The 18,683-nt window shown below is 41.0% G+C and overlaps 1 pseudogene; it reads left to right on the top strand.

The window, feature by feature from the left end:
- The first annotated feature begins 626 nt into the window (after positions 1-626).
- Positions 627-17,680, top strand: LOC126066687 (60S ribosomal protein L23a-like; annotated as a pseudogene).
- Positions 17,681-18,683: the final 1,003 nt, after the last annotated feature.

The raw sequence follows: 18,683 nt of genomic DNA on the forward strand, positions 1-18,683 counted from the left end.
GAGGCTTTTTCCACACTTAAGCATGTTATTTAATAATTACGTGATTTCCCTGTAAAGTCTGAAGTATTTCATTATGGCAAACCTATAGGCACTACACATAAAATCATATGATTTTTAAAAGGCTGTATTTTTGTTAACTTTATTTTTTTAAAGAATGCTATATTTTTACAGTATGACAAACTGTAATACTATTTTTATGTCCATGTAGGAACTGGGCCAGTATCCTCACACTTTATTTTAATAGCCTACTATATAATAGCTGCTAAAATCTATTACTGGATATGTCTTATGTAAAACTTTTTAGAAATATGTTCTAGGAAAGAGATTTCAATTTGCTTCTTTGAGAGGGAACAGAAGATTGTCTTCAGAGCAATATTTCTATAACAAAAGTACCTGAGCATCTTGCTCTTCTCTTGCAACAAATCCTATTGGAAACAACTTTTCAAGAAGATGCGTACATAAGGTAGTATTAGCTACCATAACAGAAAATCCAGAATTCTCCATGGCTTAAACAGAGTATAAATGTATGTCTTGACCAACACCAATGCAATGCAGGTCTTCTGTTGGGCTCCTTCCCCTTCCTCTGGGTCCTTGAAGCCCTCTCCATTTTACAGCAGAAAGAAAAAATGAAGTTCACCTGCAGTAGAGAGAAACCGGGTATCACCCAGAACTCAGTAACGTGTCCTTCCCAAGCTTAGAAATCTCATCCAACTATAAGAGAAAAAGGAAATGGGTTTTGGTGACACTTAGCAGTCTCTGTTTTGGGGAGTGATGAGAATGGCTGAACATGCACCAATAACTCAGAGGGAATGAGCTAGACTAGGAAGGGGAGAAACAGTCTCTTGGCCATTGCCGCAAGGTGCCCTTGCTGTCTGTCGGCTGAATTCAAATTCCATGGAATGAAGAAATTGTAATAGGTTGACGGATGGTGTGCACTTTTGAATAACCCCTTGCTGCATTACCCCCCATGTGATGAATCAATATTAGACACATTTCAGTGCAAACACACACACCACCACCTGATGCCAAGAATAAGCTTCCCTTTCAAATCCCATACCACCATATTTGTATACCAAACAGGACACCTCTCTTTTCTCTAAGAAATGGGAAAGAGGATTTGGCTGAGCATGGTGTGTAGGAGCAGTGGGTCGGGTGGGAGAGGAGGTAAAAGGGTCCTGGGAGTGAGATGCCTCAGTGCTTCTGGTGTTGTGGATACTCTACCCTAAGAGTTCCTTTCCAAATTCACACCAATTAATCGTCAGTTCAAACAATTCATCCTATAAGTTATATATAAAAAAAAAAAGTTATAGTTACATTTAAATCATCTATCAATGGAAAACATGGGTTCTACATTTAATAAGCTTATAACTGGCAAACTGAAGTTAAAATACCACATATTGTAACATGGTCCTACTGCCCGTATCTGGGACAGAGCTTGTGTCACATGTGGTTCACTTCTTGAGCTCGACAATGCCCAAGCTGCTCTAAATTCTGTTCAGCAAGATGAGTCCAGGGATCCCATGATTGAATGTCTCAACAATGCCAGATTTTCATAAAAGTTTCTAAATGATTGCTCTATTTCTCTACAAATCTTGTTGCAGACTGGTAACAAGCAATGAGCAGACTGGCAGTGGCCTGTGGACCAGGCTTTGAGGTGCAATGCTTCTCAAACTTTAATGTGTACAAGAATCACTTGTTCTTATTACAGAGAGAAGTCTGACCCAGGAGGCCTGCAGTAAATCTGAGATTCTGCATTTCTAACAAGTTCTCACCTGATATCAAGGCTGGGGTTCTGTGGACCACACTTGGAGTAGTGCAATACTAGACAGGTTGCTTCCTATTTCACTGAGAAAATAGAAAAACACAAAAGAAAATTTCCACTTGCTCCCACCCTAAATCTACCCATCTACTTTCACTGTGCCCACATATTCTGTATTCCTCCTTTACTGTGGGCAAATTATCTATGTTCTTGTGTAAGACCAGCCCTTCCACTGTGCCCATATATTCTGTATTCCCTCCTTTACTGTGGGCAAATTATCTATGTTCTTGTGTAAGACCAGCCCTTCCACTGTGCCTTAAATTCCATCCCCTCTCCATCTCAAGAATATCACTCTAAGATTAGCTCTCCTCACTTTGCTGCATCATCAGTTTTGCTCTCTACTGGATCTCTTTGATCAGCATAAAAACATGCTGTAATAGTTCCATCTTAGGAAAGCAAAACAACAATTAAAAGACCTTCTGTCATACCCACACCCTCTACCAGGTACCTTTGGACCATTTTCTGTTTCTCTTGATTGTAAAATGCTGCAAAAGAATTTTCTTTTCCATCTCCAGTTTCTTACCTCCACTTCTCTTTTGAACTCACCCAAATCAGGCTTTCACTCTCACCACTCCAACAAGACAGCTCTTGCCAAAGTCCCCAGTGACTCGCATGTTGTACAAGCCAATGTTTCAGTTCTCAGCCGTGTAACTCACATCACCTTGCAACAGGGTTCCCTGCGGTCTACCTTTCCCTCCTCCCGGAAACACTGTCTAGTGGGCTTCTAGAATTCTACTCTCATTTGGTTTTCCTTCTTCTAAGCCACCTTTACTGGTTCCTTCTCATCTTACCAATCTCTTCATTTTAGAAGGCTTCAGGGTTCAGATCTTGAATCTTTTTTCTTCTCTCTGTGTTCACTCCTTAGGAAAGAACATCTATTTCATGACTCTAAATAATATGCTGCTGACTCCCAGATCTACATCTCCTGATGGGACATCTCCATTGGACTATGGGCCTGTCCGTGCAGTATGTGCACTGGTATGTCTAATAGATAACCCAACATGTCTGAAACTAAACTTTTACTCTCCCCCAGAAACTCACTCTTCCCGAAGTCTTCTGGACCACTTCTCATTGCCACCAAGTGATCCAAGTCATCATCACCTCTCACCTGGGTTACTTAAATAGCACCAATATGGTCTTCTTGCTTCCAACCTTGCCCCACAGAATTTATTTTCAAAACAGCAGCCAAGGTGATCCTTTCCAAATGCGAGTCTGAACACATCATTCTACTCAGCTCTCCAAAGGTATCCCATCTGAGCCAACTCAAAGAATCAAACCCGCAAATCACGCTAACAAAAGTTAGAGATATCTATGCATCAAGCTTCACTAATAATTTTGAAGATACAGAATCAGGAGGCACAGGTAAATCAGGGGTAGAGTGTGGTCCCCCAGCTTCTTCCTTCTCACAGTAGACACGTGATAGATAAAATTTCCAAGGAAGGCTTAAGGGTTACCTCCCAGGGTGGAGAGTGTTTAGATAGTGAAATATCTCCTTTTTAAACCAGATCGTTACAGGGTTGGTGACATTTTCCAGGGAGCCATGGCTCATTAATCCATAGCTTCTGGGTGTGGAATCCCAAAGTGAATCAGGTTTCTGTGGCTGCTGTCACAACTTACCACAAACTGGTTGGCTTAAAATAACAGAAATTTGTTCTTCTGGAGGCCACAAGTCTAAAACCAGTATGACTGAGCCTAAATCAAGGTGAGTTCAGGGCTGTGTTCCCTCTAGATGCAGAATCCATTCCTTGCCTCTTCCAGCTTCTGGTGGCTGCCGACATTCCTTGACTTGTGCCACATCACTCCAGTCTCTGCCTCCATGGTCACATTGCCTCCTCCTGTTCTGCCTCCATGTTGAATCTCCCTGTGCCTCCCTCTTTTAGGACACTTGTGATTGCATGTAGTGCCCACCCAGATCATCTAGGAGAATCTCTCCCTCTCAAGGTCCTTAACTTAATCACATCTGCAAAGACCTTTTTTCCTCATAAGGTAACATTTACAGGCTCTAGGGATTTTTTTTTAGGGATTAGGATCCAGGTATCTTTTGAGGACCATGATTTTGTCTACCACACCAAGAATATTCTGCTAAGAGCCTTCCATAAAGGGCTCTCCTCCTTAAAAATATCATTATTTACCAGGAGGAGCGTCTGGATGGTGCAAATGGCTAACTCTGCTAACTGAAAGGCTGGAGGTTTGAATCCACCTAGAGGCACCTCAGAAGAAAGGCCTGGTGATCTGCTTCCAGAATATCAGCCACTGAAAACTCTATGGAGAACAGTTCTATTGCGACATACATTGGGCTGCCATGAGTCAGAATCAACTCAACGGCAACTGGTTCATCAGGAGTTGTAGTTATCATATCAGGAGCCCTGATGGTGCAGTGGTTAAGCCTTGGCTGCTAACTGAGAGGTCACCAGTTCAAACCCACCAGCTGCTCCATGGGAGAAAGATGTGGTAGCCTGCTTCTGTAAAGTTTGCAGCCTTAGAAACCCTGTGGGGCAGTTCTACTTTGTCCTATAGGGTCACTGTGAGTCAGACTCGAGAGCAATAAGGTTTTTTTGTTTTATTTTATTTTATCATCATGTCTACAAGAGATTAGACCAGGTCACCTGCCTTTTTGCTTTCCTTTCAAGCATCCTTCCAGTAATCGGCAGAGGATTGGGTCACAGGCTAGTTGCTTTCTTTTCTTCCCTCCAACCTTCTCCCTCAGACTAAAAGTCAAGTGGCCTTACATGTTCTGCAGTCAATGCCCACTCCATCTCTTCACCTCTCTGCTCACTGCACTTCATCCCTCTGGCCCTTTATTGTTTCTCAGAGGTCAAGCATAATCCTGCTTTGGGTTTTTGCATTTACTCTTCTTTCTGGATGAATTCCTCCTTTGATCCCTTTCTTTAAAAAAAGAAAAGCCATGCTCCTTTCTTCGTACTCTTACCTCTGCACTGCTGTGTTTTCCTCTAGAGCATTTACTACCATCTGACAATGCTATATACTTTACTTGCTTAATTTTTCAATTATTTATCTTCCTTTCCAGAATGTGAGCTCCATGAGAGCAGCCATTTTTACTGCTCTGCTTCTTGTGGATCCCAAAGGCTTAGAAGAATGCCTGATAATCAACACTTGGGGGATGTTGAATTAACCTGCAGGACCCTGATTGCTCTGTACCTCCTCCACCCCCAGCTAGGCCCAGGAGACGGAGCTGTGTGTTCAGTCAGAGCAGAGACACAGATGGGAGGACAAGTGTTGGTCTCCCTGCAGAAACTTCCATTTTATGTGTCTAAACTGACCGTGACTCTGCCTTCAGCTCATTTAGTCTTTGTCAACATTGCAAAGTGCTACGGATAAGATTTGAAAAGGCAAACTTGGACGAGTTTTTGTGCCTTTATCCCATCTGTGCTAACCATCAAAAGCTGACTCGCTTCCACTGTACCCAAGAAACCCAAGGGAGTTCTGATGGTATATTAGACAAGTCATGTGGCAAGACAATTGTAAAGCCTTTGTCACAGGGATTGGCAGATGGGTCATTTGGTGTTACTGTTCCTCTCATCATCAATGGTCTGTGCTGTATGAGATTTTAATGTATTTCAAATCACAAAATGCTTGCTTCTGTGGACCGTGCTAAATGAAACAAAGGAAAACATGTCCCAGGGGACTCTAGATAATTCCATTCCATGTACTTGGCTTTATAAATCAATACCCCTCAGTGGGATTAGGGCAGTGAATCCCAAAGATAGGTAGAAGGGCCTAAGGATGGAGAACCACAGTTTTTTGGCTTGACTACAGAAGGTCATCATGAAAATACACAGGGTCTTCTGGGTCCATCTGTCTTCTTTCTGTCCATCTAAATGGCTGTACACCAAGGCTATGTCCTCTGTTTCCCCCATGTGAGTATGCTCACCCAACTGAAGACAGCTGATATTCCAAAGAAGAATCCCAAGACAGCAACACTCTAGAGGGCAGGACACCAGTGCCAGTGGTCATCCTTGGATTGTCCTGTATGCTAACTCATTTTCCAGCTGTGGACACAGTGTGTTTTTGCTTATTCCATATTGTCTTTTCATAACGAGAGGAAAGTAGTAAAATGGAAACTAGAGGAACAAGACCAAGTACACCTGTGCTTATTTCAGATATTCCTCCTGCTCCCCGTCCCCAGATGCTGCAGCACCTTTCATCTCCCTGAAGAGACACATATCTTCCCTCCCCCACCCGACCCCGTCCCCTCACAAGGAGAATATTCGGAAGCTAAGAGGTGGGGACAATCTGGTGTGTCCTTCCCCAGAAGCTAAAACTCTTCCAAGTCTCTCAGTTGTTCTTACTCCTCTTCCTCAATATCAAACCTCAATGGAAATCATTTATTTGCATTTAAGACTGATTTATCTGATGTATTCAGAGAAGAAAAACCTCATTTATCTTAGACAATGAAAATGTCTTAAACTAATTATTTTAAACCGACATCCCACATTCAACAGGTATTAAGAACATAAAACTATTAATACATAGCCTGTGTAGAATACATGGATGCTGTACGTGCATTGTACAGGGATTATCTCATTTAATCCTTACAACAACACTATGAGATAAATACTATCATCATTATCATACTGATGAGGAAACTGGGGCTCAGGGAGTTAAACAAACTTTGCAAGGTCACTTAGCTATATCGTGGCAGAATCATCACTCCACCTCAGGTCTTTCTGACTCCAAAACTCTGTGTACTTACATACTGTGTGCTTGCTCCACTCTTCACTCAGCTAACTTACCCTCTTCATAGCACTGATAATACTGTCATATGTGTTTAGCCAGGGTGGTAGTGGTAAGGAACAAAAACTGAATAAAATATAGTCTCCCTTCTTGGAATGATAACCTAGCAAGAGAGACCCACACATATACCAGTAAACATAATTAAAGGTATCCATAAACATTTCTTGAGCATGCACAAAGTACCCGGCACTGAGTTAGACTCAGGATACCAGGATGATTCAAACTAGAGCCCCATTCCTCAAGGTCACAGTTTGGTGGAATGAAAACCCAGCAGGGCTCAGAGGACAGAACAACTAATTACCCTGGTCAGGATGGGGGAGAGAGTGGGATATTCAGAGAGAGAAAGCAGCAGACATGTTGTTTCAACTGAACCTTATAGGATGTTGGCAGATGAAGGTGGAAGGCACACAATAAACTGAATGACCAGTGTCACTTAGGTGGGGATGAAGTACTGGCATATAAGGAAAACAATGACCTTGTAATATGAGGAATGGAGGAATAGTTAAAGGCAATGGGGATATTAATTTGGAGGAGAAAAAACTTAGGGAGAGCTGATAACTGTCTTCAAATGTTTAGAGATCTTTTAGGTGAAAAGATATTCGACCTCAGTATGTTGGGGACTAGGATCAATGTGGGGAAACTAGAGAGACAGATTTTTGCTAAATAGAAAGAACTTTGCAGCAGTATACCTGTCCAAGGAAATTCAGGACTTGCAAAGCATTCTCCTAAGAGATTTTGGGTGTAGGCTTCACAGATTTGGCAGATCCTTGTTACTCAAGGTGTAGTGTGCAGACCTGGGAATTTGTTGTTGTTAGATGCCGTCAAGTCGATTTTTGACTCATGGCAACCCTGTGAGACAGAGTAGAACTGCCCCATAGACTCTCCTAGGCTGGAATCTTTATGGCTGCAGATCACCAGGTCCATTCTCCTATAGAGCTGGTCTGTGGGTTTGAAGGGCCAACCTTTTGATTAGCAGCAGAGTGCTTAACCACTGTGCCACCAGGATGCCTTGGGAACGTGTAGAAATGCAGAAGCACTGTCTCCCTTCCCCCAGTTTCCTGAATCCAAATCTGCTTTTAAACAAGATCCCCAGGTAATGTTAAAACAAGATCCCTAGATGATTTGTATGTATCCTATAGTGAGAGAATCACTGCTGTGGATGGGTGATCTCTGAAGTCTCCAAACCTATTCCGTGTGTGGTGGGGAAAAAAAGATTAGTATTAAATCAGAAGAACCTTGAGTTCGACTCTAAGGAATAGGGTTTTTTGTTTTTTTTTTTTTTAAGCCATTGGGATAGGGAACCCCCAACTAATTTTCCAGCAAAGGAGTGTGCCATGATCAGATTCTTTGCTATTTTCCATCGATGTGCTTCAGTGGGATTATGCCATGGGCAAAGGAAGACTTCATTTGTCTCTCAGATAATCTGTCCGTGATTGTCTGGAAAGGATGATAGCAGAAGGTTCTGTTTCTCAAGGCTACAGGTATCAATCCTCTGTCTCCACTTTACACATCATTTCTGATGTTTTCACTAAAGTTGATAGCTGAAAAAACTCATTCATATGGGGAAGAATCCACCTCAAAATGTCAACACTGTGCACTCTGAAAGTTAGGATTAAAAAAAAAGAGAAGGAAAAGCACTTACTTTTTCTTACACAATTTTGTATTATTTGACTTATTATAACAAGTATTTGTTATAATAAGTATAATGTCCCCAAAACTATCACAACCACTCTTTTAAAAGCCTCAAATCTATAAGATGCTGGTTAAAAAAAAGGAAATACCCACTATGCTCCTGTGGGTACTTTCTCCATCACCCCAAATTATTCTCATTTACTTTCCTGGAAGATTTTTACCTCTACTACTCAGTGGTGTGTAACACTGTTTACTTATAACAGAGTGACAAGAACACAAGTGGGGGAAGACAGTCTGGTTGTCAGACATAACAAATTTCTACAGGAAATATCTTTTCCTGGCCATCACCTGTTCTGGTTTGGGGTCTGCTATATAGCACATTATATAGCACATATGTAAAAAAGCACATTTGCTTTGCTATAAGTGTTCCAAAAAGTTGACTCTACATTAACAAAGTATTTGCACATATGTTGACTCAATTGATCTCACTACCATCTATGGTATATATTTAAGGTATATATTATTTGTAGTGTTATCATTACAAACCAAGGCTCTCAGAAAGGTTGATATAGAGGAAGAATGTGGGGATTTTTTTTATACCACTGGTCACTCTGGAGCAAATCATATTCAAAATACTTATTTGTGAACAGGAAAAGAATAATCTTACAATGCACTTCATTACAAAACAATCTCATGGTATAAAGTATAAGAATAATTGCTGCTCTTTTTTTTTTTTTTAAGAGTATGCCGTATGCCAGACTGGGCAAGTACCTTCTTGCTAATCTTTGCCTCCACTTTAGAGATAAAGAAGTGAGATTCAGAGTGATTAAACAATGTGCCCAAGGTTAAACAGCTAACAATTTGCAATGCTGGATTCAAATCTAGCTTTAACTTCCAGGCCCATCTTTTGCCCGTTGACGCAGCTTCTCACCATGAATCCCATTAGACAAGGAAACAGCTGTCCCAAATGGTGTCACAGCCACTCAAGTTTCAATGGTTGCCATTACGTCCACCCTCCATTGTCTGAGATTTCTTCCTTTGACTATAACTCTCAGATCTCTTTCTGTTGTCAAGTGACAAACAACTGATATTGAATTCATTTCTCTCCAAATCACAAAACAGGTTACCAAAGTGGAATTCAAATTCAGTCTTGAGGTTATACTGCATTGATTTTTTTTTTTTCTCTGAAAAACCATTCACCTCACCTACTCACTAAACTCTTGGCTGCACCGATATTCATTACACTATTTAAAGAAAAAAAATATTAGAGCAGAAACGATTTATGATGTCTATAGGGTCGCTATGAGTCGGAATCGACTCAACGGCACTGGGTGGCTTGCCTGATCACTAACAAAGATGGATAGGATGAAGACCAACACATTAGGGGTGGCAGACAAAATTTTAAATGCACTTGGCTTCTGTACTTGGAGTCTCCACTCTGTGCAAGGCAAATGATGCTCTGGGGTCTGTGGGATAGATCCTGAAAGTGAGTCAGCAAAGGCAAAGTGTGTTTGCTGTGCTTGGGAAAATATAGATTCCAGACTCTGCCAGTATTAGCCAATGCTGTCCTTGAAAATCCATTCAGTAGGAAGTGAGAACTGATGACAAAAACCCCTTATCTACTGTCATAATATTCTAGTGCTGCTATAACAGAAATACCAAAAGTAGGTGGTTTTCAAGACCCAAAATTTACTTTTTCTCAGTTTTGGAGTCTAAAACTCTAAATCAGGGTGTTGGCTGTGTTGATTCCTTCCTTGTCAGCAGCTGAACATTCTTGTTTGCATATGGACTTGTAGATTCATCAGCCTCCATTGTCATCAGATAGCTACTGTCTTTCTTCCTGGTGCGTAATCTGCCATTTTCGTAACTCAGAAGTGATTGGGTTTAGGACACACCCTACACTGATAAGGCCTCATTAATGTAACAAAGAAGACCTTATTTCCAAACAGAATGATATCCACATGTGTAGGGCTTAGGATTCTAACACATATTTTAGGGGGACACAATTCATACACCTATCCCCTCGCTTCCCTCCAAAACAAAACAAAAAAGCCCAAAGCAGAGCCTGCAGAATTGGTGAGCTTATTGTGAATGTCAGACAGAAGGTCTAGAAAACCCTAAATGTCAAGCTGAACAGCTCAGGAGGCAGGCATTATTCCACAGTGACTCATAGTGTGGTTATAAAGGGAAGCATCATAGCGTGGTTATAAAGGGCAAAATCCTATTAAATCATCAAACTTAAGCAACAGTACTGAAAAAGACTTGGAGTCTGGCAGTGGAAGCACTGAAACCAGACAGTCATCTCGTTACAGTGGAAAGAGGGGAAGCCACAGAGCAGAAGATTTGCCTTTGAGGCCCTGCCTTGCTGCTCTACCAGCTGGGTGGCGCCAGGAAGTCAATCATTTTTGAGTCTGTTACCTCACTTGTAGAGTGAAAGCAATGCCTGAGCTGCCTTCTCACTGAGTTCTTGTGAGACCCAAATGAGATAATGCATCTGAGATCCTTATACAAATGTCATTTATCATGGTATTGAGAAAGGGCCAAGGAGGGTAGAAGATTCATTCTCCGTACAGATGGTAGACACGATTCTTACCTTTGATGGATGTGCCTAGAACATATATCGACGCTGACTTGCCAGGGCAGCATCCAGAGCATTTAGTCTTCTCCGAGATTATACATGGGGATCAATGCAAAATATATTAGCAGTGGGAACCAGGATTTCTCTTAGGGGGAAAATTTTGTTCAGGAAAATACCTTAATAAGCAGCACGGAGGTAGAAGGTGAGATGCTGATGTCATGCATCAGCAGGGATCAAGGCAACAAAGAGAGCGCTAGACTTCTGAGCACACTTTTCAAGAAAGAAAGAGCTCTGAAGAGAGAGAAGGGCTGAACCATACAGAAACTGGCAAAAGCCACACTTTGAGAAAGGGCTGAAGGGTTTCCAAAGAGCAACAGCTACTATTGCATTTTTCAGTTGTTTATGTTGCTGTGATTTAAATTTCTCTGCTGTCTCAGTTTTCAGTACATCAGCTATACTTAGAAATGAAAGTACTGAGATAACCTAACACATTCAGGAAAGCAGAAACCTAAAACCAGAAGCTATCCTGAGGATATAAGCTCCCTCGGAATTCGTAGAATCCTGGAGAGCACATTGGCTCTTCAGTGAACGAAGGTTTGCATCGATGGTGCCAGGTAAAGTGACTCCAGCTGACACCTGAAGTACCACATCCTCCTCTCCAGCTCAAGTCAGACCCACTGTTCTCTCAGAAAGGCTTTGAAAAGCAATGAGCAAAATGAAGAAAATATAATTGGGGCCAGAAAAAATGGGTCAAAAATGTGTTTTAGTACAAAGTTGCTGTAACATTGAGTTAGGAGTGGTGGTGTGCCTTCAATGATCCTTGGAAGTTAGATTGCTCCCATCTCCACAGTGACCATTTCAAACATTCTCTACCCAAAAGTCTAATCCTATCTCTTCATTCCACTCTCCCTGGATGATTCTTCCACCCTACAAGAAGAATAGAAGCTACCAAAGAAGACTTTCCTCAACTCTACCACCCCATCTACAAAGTTACCTGCAACAGCACCCATCTACTTTCCTGCCTTTCTGGTGCTAGAGAGGGGTGCTTCCTCCACCCAGTTGAGGCCAATACCCTCCATGTGTTCTAGATGCTGTCCACTCCTGCCTCCTCCTGTGCTTTACATGTGATCCTTCTTTCCCCTCTACTTTCATCCTCTTCCTCCCCACTGGCTCCTCCTTCAGGATTTAAACACAGACAGGTTTATCCTATTCCTCAACTCCATCCTTCCTCCATCTATAGCTCTATCACTCATTTTCACTTTACAGCCAAATTTCCAAAGACACACTTTTCTAACCTTCCATTTGCTTTGAAAGCCACTGTAATGTGATTTTCCAATCTTATCCACCCCACTGAAGCTGCTTGCACCAATTTCACATACAAAAAAAAAAAAAAATCTCCTTTTCTAAGTCTTTATATTACTTGAGTTATTGATGGTGTTTGACAAAATCCACTACTCTTTCTTATTTGAAACACTCTGTCCTCTTGGTTTTTGCAAGCTCCTGGGTTTCTTCGTAACTGTGACTCCTATCTCAAGTGTCTTTGCAAGCTGGTCTTACTTCAGGCATTTGTGCTTCTCAGGGTTCTTCCCTGGGCCTACTTCTGTCCTCTACATTGTGCTCCTCACTTTGCCCACTCTTTCTAGGCCATTTTATACATTCTTCTAGCTTCAACAATATTTCTAGACCCTATTGATCTTTTCCACTTGCATGTCATCTCTTCACCTCAAGTGCACCAAAAGTAAATTCATTCTCCCTTCTAAATTGCTGCTTCTCCTGGTCTCCCTCTCCATCCCTATGCCACTGTTGAGGCTAGAAGTGTGGGTGTCTTCTTTAACTCCCCATTCTCCTCTGCCCCACTTGTAAACTTTCAATCAATCTTCAAGTCCTATTGTTTATTCCTCCTCAGTATCTCTCTAATCTGCTCCCTTCTCTTCTTCCCCACTTCCACAACCTTAGTTCATGCCACCATCACCCCTCACCAAGATTACTGCAACAACTTCTTAACTGGTCTCCCCGCCCCTAGTCTTGCCACCTTCAGATTAATTCTCCATACCATAGCCAAAATGATCTTTCCAGAACACAACACTATTTATGTTACTCCCCATAAGCCGATCTGTGGGTGAATTTTGGACTCTAACATAGCACAAATGGGCACTCAAGGCCTGGCTTTACAACCTCTCCAGTCACTTTCCCTCCTTCTCCGTTTTTTTCCCATAGTAGGTGTCTTATTTCCTCTTGTATCTCCATTAACAGGTTTCAGGGTCTGGCGTATAGTAGGTGCTCCATTTATATTTGTTGAATTAATCGTTCCAAGTCTGATCGTGTGATTCCTTTGATTAATCTCCTTCCTGCTCAGTCAGGCAAATGGGCTTTAGGGGAATTTGGAGAAAAAGTTTTATGGCCAGTTACAGCCCCTGAGTGAGTCCTTTGTGTATAAACTATCTTTCCTCAGTATTTTTCAATTTTTAAGTCTTAAGAATCTTTGTCAATTTGTCAGAAATTGAATGTTATTTTTAAATTCTACATTTACTGTATTATTAATGAAGCTACATATATTTTCTTGTCTATTAACCATTTTATACCTTCATCTATGAATAATTTTTTCGTGTGCTTAGCTTTTCTTTGGTGTCTTAACAATTTTCTTTAAAATATACACAGGCTGTTTATATATTAAGGGTATGAGTATTTATGGCAAATATTTTCCCAGTTCATGGTTTACCTATTTATTTATATTAGTTTCTTCTAAATAAAACCTTAGTAATTATTCATGTCTCAAGTTTAAAGCAACAATAAATAGACACGCATTTTAAAATTACTGGTTGCCAACTTAGCCTATTTCAAATAGCCCCTTATAGATTTTAATTTTTCTGATGCAGAGTCAAGACTTACACACATGGAACACGTAAGAGTATTGCAGGCCAACGTAAAATCCAGAGCAAAGAATATGGCAAGGATTATAAAAGCCATAGAAAGCTTCAGAAAAAATGGGGGGATTATGTAAATGCTGGAGGATGAGCTCAGTGGTCTCAAACAGATAAGTTTAACTCTACAAAAGCTTTGTATCATTATTATAATACATTTTTGGGTCAGTATATTTTAGGAGATTTGTTGTTGTTGTTGTGGTTAGGTACTATCGAGTCGGTTTCAACTCATAGCAATCCTATGTACAACTGAACATAACACTGCCTGGTCCTACACAATCATTGCTATGTTTGAGCCCATTGGAAGATTCAGTCTAAAACAAAACCCAACCCACTGCCGTCGAGTCGATTCCGACTAATAGCGACCCTATAGGACAGGGTAGAACTGCCCCATAGTTTCCAAAGAGCGCCTGGCAGATTTGAACTGCAGACCTCTTGGTTAACGGCCTTAGCACTTAACCACTACGCCACCAGGGTTTCCAGATTTAGTCTAGTACAAATAAATGGCTGTAAGCCTTCCCATTTCTGAAAATGTCAGTGAGATGAGGTCCTCAAGCTTTGAAGAATTAAAAAAAAAGTTTTACTCTAGAAATACAATTTACTGCAGTCTTGCATATCTCCTAGTCTTAAAAAATAATTTACCAGTTGTTATGGATTCGATTGTGTCCCCCCAAAAATGTGTATCAGCTTGGCTAGGCCATGATTCGCTGGATTATGTGGTTGCCCACCATTTTGTGATCTGATGTGATAATCCTGTGTGTTGTAAATCCGAACCTCTATGATGTTAATGAGGCAGGATTAGAGGCAGTTGTGTTAACGAGGCAGGACTCATTCTACAAGATTAGGTTATATCTTGAGTCAATCTCTTTTGAGATATAAAAGAGAGAAGCAAGCAGAGAGAACGGGGACCTCCTACCACCAAGAATGAAGATCCAGGAGGGATGTGTGTCTTTTGGACCTGGGGACCCCATGCTGAGAATCTCCTAGACCGGGGGAAGATTGATGACAAGGACCTTCCCCCAGAGCCAGCAGACAAAGCCTTCCCCTGGAGTTGGCACCCTGAATTCAGACTTCTAGCCTCCTAGATTGTAAGAGAATAAATTTCTCTTTGTTAAAGCCATCCACTTGTGATATTTCTATTATAGGAGCACTAGATAACTAAGACACCAGTCCTATCTATCCATGGAGTACCTTGGTAGTGAAAACGATTAATGTGTTTGGCTACTAGTTAAAAGGTTGGAAGTTCAAGACCACTCAGAGATGCCTTGGAAGAATGACCTGGAGATCTACTTCAAAAACTCAGCCACTGAAAACCCTATGGAGTGCAATCCGACTTTGACACACATGCGGTCACCATGAGTCAGAATCGAATTGATGGCAACTGGTTTACCTATGCATACTTCCTGACAGGCTACTGGGTCCTTTTCTATTGATTTGAAAGGGCCTGTTGTACTATTTTTATAAAAAGCTAAAATTCAGAGAGCCACTTAGGATTAATGGCAGGAGATTGGGTTGTCTTTTAGGTGACCAGGAAATAATGGCTTCCTCAATACCAGGTGTGTGGGTTTTGGTGCCCCTTAATTTCTATGAGCTTTGGTTGATTTGCCTATAAAATACAGATCATAATTTTTCCTCCCAGAGATGTGAAGATTAAATGAGATAACGTCTGCAAAAGTGCCTAGATAGTTATGGCATACAATAGTCACTCAATAAACATTTGTCCCCTTTGTCTTCCCTTCACTGGGTCTATTTTAACATATCCAACATGAGGGCTTTGAAATAGATGATCTCTGAGATCTCTTCCAAACTTACGAAATGTTTTTAAAATTCTATTGCCTTAATAAAGAGTCCTGGTGGCGCAGTGGTTAAGCACTTGGCTGCTAACTAAAAGTTTGGTGGTTTGAACCCACTAGCCACTCCGCTGAAGAAAGATGTGGCAGTCTGCTTCTGTAAAGTTTACAGCCTTGGAAACTCTACAGGGGCAACTCTACTCTGTCTTATAGGATCGCTATGAGTTGGAATTGACTAGACAGTAAAGTGTTTCTTTTTAATTATGTTAATATATAAATGTATATGTGTATATACACATATACACATGCAGATACGCATATACATTGCTTGGTAAAATAGACGGTCAGCAAATAAGAGGAAGATTCTCAATGGAATGGGTTGGCACAGTGGTTGCAATGATGGGTTCAAGCATAGCAATGATTGTGAGAATGGCACAGGACCAGGCAATGTTTCATTCTGTTGTGTATAGGATCACTATGAGTCAGAACCAACTCGATGGCACCTAACAACAACAACATGTATACATACATATATGTACACGTATCTAACATCAAACTTGCCATTTTAACCATTTTTAAGTGTACAATTCAGTGACATTAACAACATTCAAGATGTTGTGTAACCATCGCCACTATGTCCAAAATGTTTCCATCTTCCCAAACAGAAATCCTGTATCCATTAAGCAGTAACTGCCCATTCCGCTTTCCTCAGCCCCTGGTAGTCACTAATCTGCTTTGTTCTTTAGGTCTTTACTTATTGTAGATATTTCATATAAATACTATCGTACAATATTTGTCCTTTCATGTTTGCCTTATTTCACTTAGCATAATGTTTTCAAGGTTCATCCACGTCTGAGTATATATCAGAACTTCATTTCTCTTTATGGCTGAAAAATATTCCGTTGTGTGTGTATACCACATTTTCTTTATCCATTTCTCTGTTCATGAACACTTGGGTTGTTTCCACCTTTTGGCCATCGTGAGTAGTGTTGTACAGCTGTGTACACGTATCTGTTTGAGTCCCTGCTTTAATTCTTTTGGGTAATACAGAGAGGTAAATTTGCTGGGTCATATGGCAATTCTGGTAGGAGCCCTGGTGGCACAGTGGTTAAGCACTTGACTATTAAACAAAAGGTCAGTGGTTCGAAACCACCAGCTGCCCTGTGGAAGAAAGGTGTGGCAGTCTGCTTCCGTAAAGATTTACAGCCTTAGGAACCCTATAGGGGTGTTCTGCTCTGTCCCATAAGGTCACTGCGAGTTGAAATCGACTCAATGGCAACACATTTGGTTTTTGTTTTTTTAATGGTAATTCTATGTTTAACCTTTTAAGGAATATTTTCCACAGAGTCTGTACCATTTTACAATCCTACCAACAATGGTCAATGGCTACAATTCCAAGAAATATTTAACAAACAACTGACAACAGTGTTGGTAAGGCTGCAGGTCAACAATCGCAGGACTGTACCTTGGGAACACCTTTCTGGGCAGCCACTTGTATCAATAGCTTTTAACAAGCAAACACCCTTTGACCCAATGGTTCAGTTCTAGGAATTTATCTTAAAGAAATTTTGTGGATCACTTTTTTTTTAGTAAATATTTACCTATAAAAACGTTGATCGCGGTGTTGTTTTTAATTAAAAAAAAATTAAAAAAGCCTCCCCGCCCTTTTTACAAAGACGGCATCAACAGCAAAAGTGAAGAAGGAAGCCCCTGGTCCTCCCAAAACTGAAGCCAAGGCAAAGGTATTGAAGGCCAAGAAGGCAGTGCTGAAAGGTGTATACCCAAACCCCACAGCCACCAAAAAAAAAAGAGAAGATCCCCACTTCACCCACCTTCCAGGGGCCCAAGACACTGAGGCTGCGAAGGCAGCCCAAACATCCTCGAAGGAACGTCCCCAGGAGCAATAAGCTTGATCACCATGCCATCATCAAGTTCCCCCGACCATGGAGTCAGCCATGAAGAAAATAGAAGATAACAACACACTTGTGTTCATTGTGAATGTCAAGGTCAATAAGCACATGATGAAACAGGCTGTGAAGAAGCTCTATGACATTGATGTGGCCAAGGTCAACACCTTGATTGGACCTGATGGAGAGAAGAAGGCATATGTTCGACTGGCTCCGGACTATGATGCTTTGGATGTTGCCAACAAAATTGGGATCACCTAAACTGAGTCCAGCTGGCTAATTCTAAATATAAATTTCTTCGCCAAAAAAAAAAAAAAAAGCCACTCCAATGATTGAGTGATAGTTAAATTGTGCATTATCTATTGCTGTTAATTTCCATGGAACCAACTCCTACCCATGGCGAACTTATGTACAACAGAACAGAACATTACTCTCATAATCACCAACATAGTCAAGTCCATCCTTGTGGCTATTGTGCCCATCCCTGTCAACAAGGGTCTCCCTCATCCTTGTTGACCTTCTATCCTCCTCTATGATCGATCCCTCCTGAAGGCATGTCCAAAGCAAGCAAGCTGGACAGAGTTCTGGTGTAATTCATGAAGTTTTCATTGGCTAATTTTTTTTCTTTTTAATTTTCAGAAGTAGATTGCCAGGCCTTTCTTCCTAGCCTGTCTTAATCTGGAAGCTCTGCTGAAACCTGTCCATCATGGGTGGTGACTCTGCTGGTATTCAAAATACCAGCGGCACAGCTTCCGGCATCACAGCAACACACAAGCCGCGGAGCACAGCAAGCTGACACATGGGTGGCTGCTGCGTTATCTAGCCTGTCTTTAAAAGAGATGCTGTTAAAAAAAAAAAAATCCAGATAGGATAACGTTCAGAGTGTAGTGTTTATCAGAAAATAAAAGCAGATTAAATATAACACATGCCTTATGATCTCATCTTTGTTATAAGGAACAAACATCTATATGAAGAGGTAAAAATGTGAAGGTTACACACCAAAATACTAACAGTGGTTACTTCTAGGTAGTAGTTCTACAGTTTGTTCTAAAGCTTTTTAGGGTAAATATATATTACCTTTGGAAAGAAAAAAGTCACAGAAATTATTTTTAAGTCTTTGCTACATGAAATAATGATTTAACATCCATTAAACGATATGTGGAATTAGCCTAGGCTTCTCCATCCTGTGGGTCCTCAAACCACGTGGGGAAGTAAAAAACTGATGAAATGGGGCCCGTATCTGCTCTTCACAGTGGAAAAATGACCTGGGTGGGCATTAAT

The sequence above is a fragment of the Elephas maximus genome, chromosome 24 (genome assembly GCF_024166365.1).
Source record: "Elephas maximus indicus isolate mEleMax1 chromosome 24, mEleMax1 primary haplotype, whole genome shotgun sequence".
NCBI classification, from domain to species: Eukaryota; Metazoa; Chordata; class Mammalia; order Proboscidea; family Elephantidae; genus Elephas; species Elephas maximus.